The sequence below is a fragment of the Carassius auratus genome, unplaced genomic scaffold (genome assembly GCF_003368295.1).
Source record: "Carassius auratus strain Wakin unplaced genomic scaffold, ASM336829v1 scaf_tig00217818, whole genome shotgun sequence".
NCBI lineage: Eukaryota > Metazoa > Chordata > Actinopteri > Cypriniformes > Cyprinidae > Carassius > Carassius auratus.
Genome location: NW_020529258.1, coordinates 62,501 through 72,500, shown reverse-complemented (window position 1 = coordinate 72,500; position 10,000 = coordinate 62,501). Strand labels below are relative to the sequence as shown.

The 10,000-nt window shown below is 38.8% G+C and overlaps 10 non-coding genes across 10 annotated transcripts in view; all 10 read right to left on the bottom strand.

Annotated features, from left to right (window-relative positions):
• Nucleotides 1–34, bottom strand: part of LOC113103193 (5S ribosomal RNA) — a 119-nt gene extending 85 nt beyond the window's left edge. Inside the window, exon 1 of the ribosomal RNA XR_003291330.1 lies at nucleotides 1–34. This exon is cut by the window's left edge and continues 85 nt beyond it. This is a non-coding gene — a ribosomal RNA (5S ribosomal RNA).
• A 1,656-nt stretch (nucleotides 35–1,690) lies between these two features.
• On the bottom strand, nucleotides 1,691–1,809 carry LOC113103191 (5S ribosomal RNA). The gene has a single exon (XR_003291328.1). It is a non-coding gene; the product is annotated as a 5S ribosomal RNA (ribosomal RNA).
• Nucleotides 1,810–2,741: 932 nt separating this feature from the next.
• LOC113103190 (5S ribosomal RNA) lies at nucleotides 2,742–2,860 on the bottom strand. The gene has a single exon (XR_003291327.1). It is a non-coding gene; the product is annotated as a 5S ribosomal RNA (ribosomal RNA).
• A 1,090-nt stretch (nucleotides 2,861–3,950) lies between these two features.
• On the bottom strand, nucleotides 3,951–4,069 carry LOC113103189 (5S ribosomal RNA). The gene has a single exon (XR_003291326.1). It is a non-coding gene; the product is annotated as a 5S ribosomal RNA (ribosomal RNA).
• A 510-nt stretch (nucleotides 4,070–4,579) lies between these two features.
• LOC113103188 (5S ribosomal RNA) lies at nucleotides 4,580–4,698 on the bottom strand. The gene has a single exon (XR_003291325.1). It is a non-coding gene; the product is annotated as a 5S ribosomal RNA (ribosomal RNA).
• Nucleotides 4,699–5,056: 358 nt separating this feature from the next.
• Nucleotides 5,057–5,175, bottom strand: LOC113103187 (5S ribosomal RNA). Its single transcript, XR_003291324.1, has one exon. It is a non-coding gene; the product is annotated as a 5S ribosomal RNA (ribosomal RNA).
• A 1,652-nt stretch (nucleotides 5,176–6,827) lies between these two features.
• On the bottom strand, nucleotides 6,828–6,946 carry LOC113103186 (5S ribosomal RNA). Its single transcript, XR_003291323.1, has one exon. It is a non-coding gene; the product is annotated as a 5S ribosomal RNA (ribosomal RNA).
• Nucleotides 6,947–8,188: 1,242 nt separating this feature from the next.
• On the bottom strand, nucleotides 8,189–8,307 carry LOC113103278 (5S ribosomal RNA). Its single transcript, XR_003291412.1, has one exon. It is a non-coding gene; the product is annotated as a 5S ribosomal RNA (ribosomal RNA).
• A 509-nt stretch (nucleotides 8,308–8,816) lies between these two features.
• Nucleotides 8,817–8,935, bottom strand: LOC113103185 (5S ribosomal RNA). The gene has a single exon (XR_003291322.1). It is a non-coding gene; the product is annotated as a 5S ribosomal RNA (ribosomal RNA).
• Nucleotides 8,936–9,292: 357 nt separating this feature from the next.
• On the bottom strand, nucleotides 9,293–9,411 carry LOC113103184 (5S ribosomal RNA). The gene has a single exon (XR_003291321.1). It is a non-coding gene; the product is annotated as a 5S ribosomal RNA (ribosomal RNA).
• Between the last annotated feature and the right edge of the window lie 589 nt (nucleotides 9,412–10,000).

Sequence of the window (10,000 nt, the reverse complement as noted above, 5' to 3'; positions counted from 1 at the left end):
GATCGGGCATAGCCAGGTTGGTATGGCCGTAAGCGAAGACAGCAGCAAAGAGAGGGCTATTTAAAGACCAGCCAATCTAATCGCCAGTACATTATATAAGTAGGAAAGAAAACCCAAAAGCTTAAAGCACCTGGTATTCCTAGGCAGTCTCTCATCAAAGTGCTAACCATACCTAAACCTGCTAAGATTCAGAGATCGGGCATTGACTCTTTTTTTTTTTTTTTTTTTTTAAATGAAAGATTATTATATAATTCGTGAAATTTTCCAAAGAGATTAAAGCACCTGGTATTCCCAGGCAGTCTCTCATCAAAGTGCTAACCAGACCTAAACCTGCTAAGATTCAGAGATCGGGCATTGACTCTATTTTTTGGCAAAATTATTATATACTAAGTGAAAAATGTCCAAAAAGCTTACAGCACCTGGTATTCCCAGGCAGTCTCCCATCCATGTACTAACCAGGCCCAAACCTGTTAATATTCAGAGATCGGGCATTGACTCTATTTTTTGGCAAAATTATTATATACTAAGTGAAAAATGTCCAAAAAGCTTACAGCACCTGGTATTCCCAGGCAGTCTCCCATCCATGTACTATCCAGGCCCAAACCTGTTAATATTCAGAGATCGGGCATTGACTCTATTTTTTTTTTTTTTTTTTTTTAATGAAAGATTATTATATAATTCGTGAAATTTTTCAAACAGATTAAAGCACCTGGTATTCCCAGGCAGTCTCTCATCAAAGTGCTAACCAGACCTAAACCTGCTAAGATTCAGAGATCGGGCATTGACTCTATTTTTTTGGCAAAATTATTATATACTAAGTGAAAAATGTCCAAAAAGCTTACAGCACCTGGTATTCCCAGGCAGTCTCCCATCCATGTACTAACCAGGCCCAAACCTGTTAATATTCAGAGATCGGGCATTGACTCTATTTTTTTTTTTTTTTTTTTTTTTAATGAAAGATTATTATATAATTCGTGAAATTTTCCAAAGAGATTAAAGCACCTGGTATTCCCAGGCAGTCTCTCATCAAAGTGCTAACCAGACCTAAACCTGCTAAGATTCAGAGATCGGGCATTGACTCTATTTTTTGGCAAAATTATTATATACTAAGTGAAAAATGTCCAAAAAGCTTACAGCACCTGGTATTCCCAGGCAGTCTCCCATCCATGTACTAACCAGGCCCAAACCTGTTAATATTCAGAGATCAGGCATTGACTCTATTTTTTGGCAAAATTATTATATACTAAGTGAAAAATGTCCAAAAGCTTACAGCACCTGGTATTCCCAGGCAGTCTCCCATCCATGTACTATCCAGGCCCAAACCTGTTAATATTCAGAGATCGGGCATTGACTCTATTTTTTTTTTTTTTTTTTTTAATGAAAGATTATTATATAATTCGTGAAATTTTTCAAACAGATTAAAGCACCTGGTATTCCCAGGCAGTCTCTCATCAAAGTGCTAACCAGACCTAAACCTGCTAAGATTCAGAGATCGGGCATTGACTCTATTTTTTGGCAAAATTATTATATACTAAGTGAAAAATGTCCAAAAAGCTTACAGCACCTGGTATTCCCAGGCAGTCTCCCATCCATGTACTAACCAGGCCCAAACCTGTTAATATTCAGAGATCGGGCATTGACTCTATTTTTTGGCAAAATTATTATATACTAAGTGAAAAAATGTCCAAAAAGCTTACAGCACCTGGTATTCCCAGGCGGTCTCCCATCCAAGTACTAACCAGGCCCAAACCTGCTTAGCTTCCGAGATCAGACGAGATCGGGCATAGCCAGGTTGGTATGGCCGTAAGCGAAGACAGCAGCAAAGAGAGGGCTATTTAAAGACCAGCCAATCTAATCGCCAGTACATTATATAAGTAGGAAAGAAAACCCAAAAGCTTAAAGCACCTGGTATTCCTAGGCAGTCTCTCATCAAAGTGCTAACCATACCTAAACCTGCTAAGATTCAGAGATCGGGCATTGACTCTTTTTTTTTTTTTTTTTTTTAAATGAAAGATTATTATATAATTCGTGAAATTTTCCAAAGAGATTAAAGCACCTGGTATTCCCAGGCAGTCTCTCATCAAAGTGCTAACCAGACCTAAACCTGCTAAGATTCAGAGATCGGGCATTGACTCTATTTTTTGGCAAAATTATTATATACTAAGTGAAAAATGTCCAAAAAGCTTACAGCACCTGGTATTCCCAGGCAGTCTCCCATCCATGTACTAACCAGGCCCAAACCTGTTAATATTCAGAGATCGGGCATTGACTCTATTTTTTGGCAAATTATTATATACTAAGTGAAAAATGTCCAAAAAGCTTACAGCACCTGGTATTCCCAGGCAGTCTCCCATCCATGTACTATCCAGGCCCAAACCTGTTAATATTCAGAGATCGGGCATTGACTCTATTTTTTTTTTTTTTTTTTTAATGAAAGATTATTATATAATTCGTGAAATTTTTCAAACAGATTAAAGCACCTGGTATTCCCAGGCAGTCTCTCATCAAAGTGCTAACCAGACCTAACCTGCTAAGATTCAGAGATCGGGCATTGACTCTATTTTTTGGCAAAATTATTATATACTAAGTGAAAAATGTCCAAAAAGCTTACAGCACCTGGTATTCCCAGGCAGTCTCCCATCCATGTACTAACCAGGCCCAAACCTGTTAATATTCAGAGATCGGGCATTGACTCTATTTTTTGGCAAAATTATTATATACTAAGTGAAAAATGTCCAAAAAGCTTACAGCACCTGGTATTCCCAGGCGGTCTCCCATCCAAGTACTAACCAGGCCCAAACCTGCTTAGCTTCCGAGATCAGACGAGATCGGGCATAGCCAGGTTGGTATGGCCGTAAGCGAAGACAGCAGCAAAGAGAGGGCTATTTAAAGACCAGCCAATCTAATCGCCAGTACATTATATAAGTAGGAAAGAAAACCCAAAAGCTTAAAGCACCTGGTATTCCTAGGCAGTCTCTCATCAAAGTGCTAACCATACCTAAACCTGCTAAGATTCAGAGATCGGGCATTGACTCTTTTTTTTTTTTTTTTTTTTTAAATGAAAGATTATTATATAATTCGTGAAATTTTCCAAAGAGATTAAAGCACCTGGTATTCCCAGGCAGTCTCTCATCAAAGTGCTAACCAGACCTAAACCTGCTAAGATTCAGAGATCGGGCATTGACTCTATTTTTTGGCAAAATTATTATATACTAAGTGAAAAATGTCCAAAAAGCTTACAGCACCTGGTATTCCCAGGCAGTCTCCCATCCATGTACTAACCAGGCCCAAACCTGTTAATATTCAGAGATCGGGCATTGACTCTATTTTTTGGCAAAATTATTATATACTAAGTGAAAAATGTCCAAAAAGCTTACAGCACCTGGTATTCCCAGGCAGTCTCCCATCCATGTACTATCCAGGCCCAAACCTGTTAATATTCAGAGATCGGGCATTGACTCTATTTTTTTTTTTTTTTTTTTAATGAAAGATTATTATATAATTCGTGAAATTTTTCAAACAGATTAAAGCACCTGGTATTCCCAGGCAGTCTCTCATCAAAGTGCTAACCAGACCTAAACCTGCTAAGATTCAGAGATCGGGCATTGACTCTATTTTTTGGCAAAATTATTATATACTAAGTGAAAAATGTCCAAAAAGCTTACAGCACCTGGTATTCCCAGGCAGTCTCCCATCCATGTACTAACCAGGCCCAAACCTGTTAATATTCAGAGATCGGGCATTGACTCTATTTTTTTTTTTTTTTTTTTTTTTAATGAAAGATTATTATATAATTCGTGAAATTTTTCAAACAGATTAAAGCACCTGGTATTCCCAGGCAGTCTCCCATCCATGTACTAACCAGGCCCAAACCTGTTAATATTCAGAGATCGGGCATTGACTCTATTTTTTGGCAAAATTATTATATACTAAGTGAAAAATGTCCAAAAAGCTTACAGCACCTGGTATTCCCAGGCGGTCTCCCATCCAAGTACTAACCAGGCCCAAACCTGCTTAGCTTCCGAGATCAGACGAGATCGGGCATAGCCAGGTTGGTATGGCCGTAAGCGAAGAGAGCAGCAAAGAGAGGGCTATTTAAAGACCAGCCAATCTAATCGCCAGTACATTATATAAGTAGGAAAGAAAACCCAAAAGCTTAAAGCACCTGGTATTCCTAGGCAGTCTCTCATCAAAGTGCTAACCATACCTAAACCTGCTAAGATTCAGAGATCGGGCATTGACTCTTTTTTTTTTTTTTTTTTTTTAAATGAAAGATTATTATATAATTCGTGAAATTTTCCAAAGAGATTAAAGCACCTGGTATTCCCAGGCAGTCTCTCATCAAAGTGCTAACCAGACCTAAACCTGCTAAGATTCAGAGATCGGGCATTGACTCTATTTTTTGGCAAAATTATTATATACTAAGTGAAAAATGTCCAAAAAGCTTACAGCACCTGGTATTCCCAGGCAGTCTCCCATCCATGTACTAACCAGGCCCAAACCTGTTAATATTCAGAGATCGGGCATTGACTCTATTTTTTGGCAAAATTATTATATACTAAGTGAAAAATGTCCAAAAAGCTTACAGCACCTGGTATTCCCAGGCGGTCTCCCATCCAAGTACTAACCAGGCCCAAACCTGCTTAGCTTCCGAGATCAGACGAGATCGGGCATAGCCAGGTTGGTATGGCCGTAAGCGAAGAGAGCAGCAAAGAGAGGGCTATTTAAAGACCAGCCAATCTAATCGCCAGTACATTATATAAGTAGGAAAGAAAACCCAAAAGCTTAAAGCACCTGGTATTCCTAGGCAGTCTCTCATCAAAGTGCTAACCATACCTAAACCTGCTAAGATTCAGAGATCGGGCATTGACTCTATTTTTTGGCAAAATTATTATATACTAAGTGAAAAATGTCCAAAAAGCTTACAGCACCTGGTATTCCCAGGCAGTCTCCCATCCATGTACTAACCAGGCCCAAACCTGTTAATATTCAGAGATCGGGCATTGACTCTATTTTTTGGCAAAATTATTATATACTAAGTGAAAAATGTCCAAAAAGCTTACAGCACCTGGTATTCCCAGGCGGTCTCCCATCCAAGTACTAACCAGGCCCAAACCTGCTTAGCTTCCGAGATCAGACGAGATCGGGCATAGCCAGGTTGGTATGGCCGTAAGCGAAGACAGCAGCAAAGAGAGGGCTATTTAAAGACCAGCCAATCTAATCGCCAGTACATTATATAAGTAGGAAAGAAAACCCAAAAGCTTAAAGCACCTGGTATTCCTAGGCAGTCTCTCATCAAAGTGCTAACCATACCTAAACCTGCTAAGATTCAGAGATCGGGCATTGACTCTTTTTTTTTTTTTTTTTTTAAATGAAAGATTATTATATAATTCGTGAAATTTTCCAAAGAGATTAAAGCACCTGGTATTCCCAGGCAGTCTCTCATCAAAGTGCTAACCAGACCTAAACCTGCTAAGATTCAGAGATCGGGCATTGACTCTATTTTTTGGCAAAATTATTATATACTAAGTGAAAAATGTCCAAAAAGCTTACAGCACCTGGTATTCCCAGGCAGTCTCCCATCCATGTACTAACCAGGCCCAAACCTGTTAATATTCAGAGATCGGGCATTGACTCTATTTTTTGGCAAAATTATTATATACTAAGTGAAAAATGTCCAAAAAGCTTACAGCACCTGGTATTCCCAGGCAGTCTCCCATCCATGTACTATCCAGGCCCAAACCTGTTAATATTCAGAGATCGGGCATTGACTCTATTTTTTTTTTTTTTTTTTTTAATGAAAGATTATTATATAATTCGTGAAATTTTTCAAACAGATTAAAGCACCTGGTATTCCCAGGCAGTCTCTCATCAAAGTGCTAACCAGACCTAAACCTGCTAAGATTCAGAGATCGGGCATTGACTCTATTTTTTTGGCAAAATTATTATATACTAAGTGAAAAATGTCCAAAAAGCTTACAGCACCTGGTATTCCCAGGCAGTCTCCCATCCATGTACTAACCAGGCCCAAACCTGTTAATATTCAGAGATCGGGCATTGACTCTATTTTTTTTTTTTTTTTTTTTTTAATGAAAGATTATTATATAATTCGTGAAATTTTCCAAAGAGATTAAAGCACCTGGTATTCCCAGGCAGTCTCTCATCAAAGTGCTAACCAGACCTAAACCTGCTAAGATTCAGAGATCGGGCATTGACTCTATTTTTTGGCAAAATTATTATATACTAAGTGAAAAATGTCCAAAAAGCTTACAGCACCTGGTATTCCCAGGCAGTCTCCCATCCATGTACTAACCAGGCCCAAACCTGTTAATATTCAGAGATCAGGCATTGACTCTATTTTTTGGCAAAATTATTATATACTAAGTGAAAAATGTCCAAAAAGCTTACAGCACCTGGTATTCCCAGGCAGTCTCCCATCCATGTACTATCCAGGCCCAAACCTGTTAATATTCAGAGATCGGGCATTGACTCTATTTTTTTTTTTTTTTTTTTTAATGAAAGATTATTATATAATTCGTGAAATTTTTCAAACAGATTAAAGCACCTGGTATTCCCAGGCAGTCTCTCATCAAAGTGCTAACCAGACCTAAACCTGCTAAGATTCAGAGATCGGGCATTGACTCTATTTTTTGGCAAAATTATTATATACTAAGTGAAAAATGTCCAAAAAGCTTACAGCACCTGGTATTCCCAGGCAGTCTCCCATCCATGTACTAACCAGGCCCAAACCTGTTAATATTCAGAGATCGGGCATTGACTCTATTTTTTGGCAAAATTATTATATACTAAGTGAAAAATGTCCAAAAAGCTTACAGCACCTGGTATTCCCAGGCGGTCTCCCATCCAAGTACTAACCAGGCCCAAACCTGCTTAGCTTCCGAGATCAGACGAGATCGGGCATAGCCAGGTTGGTATGGCCGTAAGCGAAGACAGCAGCAAAGAGAGGGCTATTTAAAGACCAGCCAATCTAATCGCCAGTACATTATATAAGTAGGAAAGAAAACCCAAAAGCTTAAAGCACCTGGTATTCCTAGGCAGTCTCTCATCAAAGTGCTAACCATACCTAAACCTGCTAAGATTCAGAGATCGGGCATTGACTCTTTTTTTTTTTTTTTTTTTAAATGAAAGATTATTATATAATTCGTGAAATTTTCCAAAGAGATTAAAGCACCTGGTATTCCCAGGCAGTCTCTCATCAAAGTGCTAACCAGACCTAAACCTGCTAAGATTCAGAGATCGGGCATTGACTCTATTTTTTGGCAAAATTATTATATACTAAGTGAAAAATGTCCAAAAAGCTTACAGCACCTGGTATTCCCAGGCAGTCTCCCATCCATGTACTAACCAGGCCCAAACCTGTTAATATTCAGAGATCGGGCATTGACTCTATTTTTTTGGCAAAATTATTATATACTAAGTGAAAAAATGTCCAAAAAGCTTACAGCACCTGGTATTCCCAGGCAGTCTCCCATCCATGTACTATCCAGGCCCAAACCTGTTAATATTCAGAGATCGGGCATTGACTCTATTTTTTTTTTTTTTTTTTTTTTATGAAAGATTATTATATAATTCGTGAAATTTTTCAAACAGATTAAAGCACCTGGTATTCCCAGGCAGTCTCTCATCAAAGTGCTAACCAGACCTAAACCTGCTAAGATTCAGAGATCGGGCATTGACTCTATTTTTTGGCAAAATTATTATATACTAAGTGAAAAATGTCCAAAAAGCTTACAGCACCTGGTATTCCCAGGCAGTCTCCCATCCATGTACTAACCAGGCCCAAACCTGTTAATATTCAGAGATCGGGCATTGACTCTATTTTTTTTTTTTTTTTTTTTTTAATGAAAGATTATTATATAATTCGTGAAATTTTTCAAACAGATTAAAGCACCTGGTATTCCCAGGCAGTCTCCCATCCATGTACTAACCAGGCCCAAACCTGTTAATATTCAGAGATCGGGCATTGACTCTATTTTTTTTTTTTTTTTTTTAATGAAAGATTATTATATAATTCGTGAAATTTTTCAAACAGATTAAAGCACCTGGTATTCCCAGGCAGTCTCCCATCCATGTACTAACCAGGCCCAAACCTGTTAATATTCAGAGATCGGGCATTGACTCTATTTTTTGGCAAAATTATTATATACTAAGTGAAAAATATCCAAAAAGCTTACAGCACCTGGTATTCCCAGGCGGTCTCCCATCCAAGTACTAACCAGGCCCAAACCTGCTTAGCTTCCGAGATCAGATGAGATCGGGCATAGCCAGGTTGGTATGGCCGTAAGCGAAGAGAGCAGCAAAGAGAGGGCTATTTAAAGACCAGCCAATCTAATCGCCAGTACATTATATAAGTAGGAAAGAAAACCCAAAAGCTTAAAGCACCTGGTATTCCTAGGCAGTCTCTCATCAAAGTGCTAACCATACCTAAACCTGCTAAGATTCAGAGATCGGGCATTGACTCTTTTTTTTTTTTTTTTTTTTAAATGAAAGATTATTATATAATTCGTGAAATTTTCCAAAGAGATTAAAGCACCTGGTATTCCCAGGCAGTCTCTCATCAAAGTGCTAACCAGACCTAAACCTGCTAAGATTCAGAGATCGGGCATTGACTCTATTTTTTGGCAAAATTATTATATACTAAGTGAAAAATGTCCAAAAAGCTTACAGCACCTGGTATTCCCAGGCAGTCTCCCATCCATGTACTAACCAGGCCCAAACCTGTTAATATTCAGAGATCGGGCATTGACTCTATTTTTTGGCAAAATTATTATATACTAAGTGAAAAATGTCCAAAAAGCTTACAGCACCTGGTATTCCCAGGCGGTCTCCCATCCAAGTACTAACCAGGCCCAAACCTGCTTAGCTTCCGAGATCAGACGAGATCGGGCATAGCCAGGTTGGTATGGCCGTAAGCGAAGAGAGCAGCAAAGAGAGGGCTATTTAAAGACCAGCCAATCTAATCGCCAGTACATTATATAAGTAGGAAAGAAAACCCAAAAGCTTAAAGCACCTGGTATTCCTAGGCAGTCTCTCATCAAAGTGCTAACCATACCTAAACCTGCTAAGATTCAGAGATCGGGCATTGACTCTATTTTTGGCAAAATTATTATATACTAAGTGAAAAATGTCCAAAAAGCTTACAGCACCTGGTATTCCCAGGCAGTCTCCCATCCATGTACTAACCAGGCCCAAACCTGTTAATATTCAGAGATCGGGCATTGACTCTATTTTTTGGCAAAATTATTATATACTAAGTGAAAAATGTCCAAAAAGCTTACAGCACCTGGTATTCCCAGGCGGTCTCCCATCCAAGTACTAACCAGGCCCAAACCTGCTTAGCTTCCGAGATCAGACGAGATCGGGCATAGCCAGGTTGGTATGGCCGTAAGCGAAGACAGCAGCAAAGAGAGGGCTATTTAAAGACCAGCCAATCTAATCGCCAGTACATTATATAAGTAGGAAAGAAAACCCAAAAGCTTAAAGCACCTGGTATTCCTAGGCAGTCTCTCATCAAAGTGCTAACCATACCTAAACCTGCTAAGATTCAGAGATCGGGCATTGACTCTTTTTTTTTTTTTTTTTTTTAAATGAAAGATTATTATATAATTCGTGAAATTTTCCAAAGAGATTAAAGCACCTGGTATTCCCAGGCAGTCTCTCATCAAAGTGCTAACCAGACCTAAACCTGCTAAGATTCAGAGATCGGGCATTGACTCTATTTTTTGGCAAAATTATTATATACTAAGTGAAAAATGTCCAAAAAGCTTACAGCACCTGGTATTCCCAGGCAGTCTCCCATCCATGTACTAACCAGGCCCAAACCTGTTAATATTCAGAGATCGGGCATTGACTCTATTTTTTGGCAAAATTATTATATACTAAGTGAAAAAATGTCCAAAAAGCTTACAGCACCTGGTATTCCCAGGCAGTCTCCCATCCATGTACTATCCAGGCCCAAACCTGTTAATATTCAGAGATC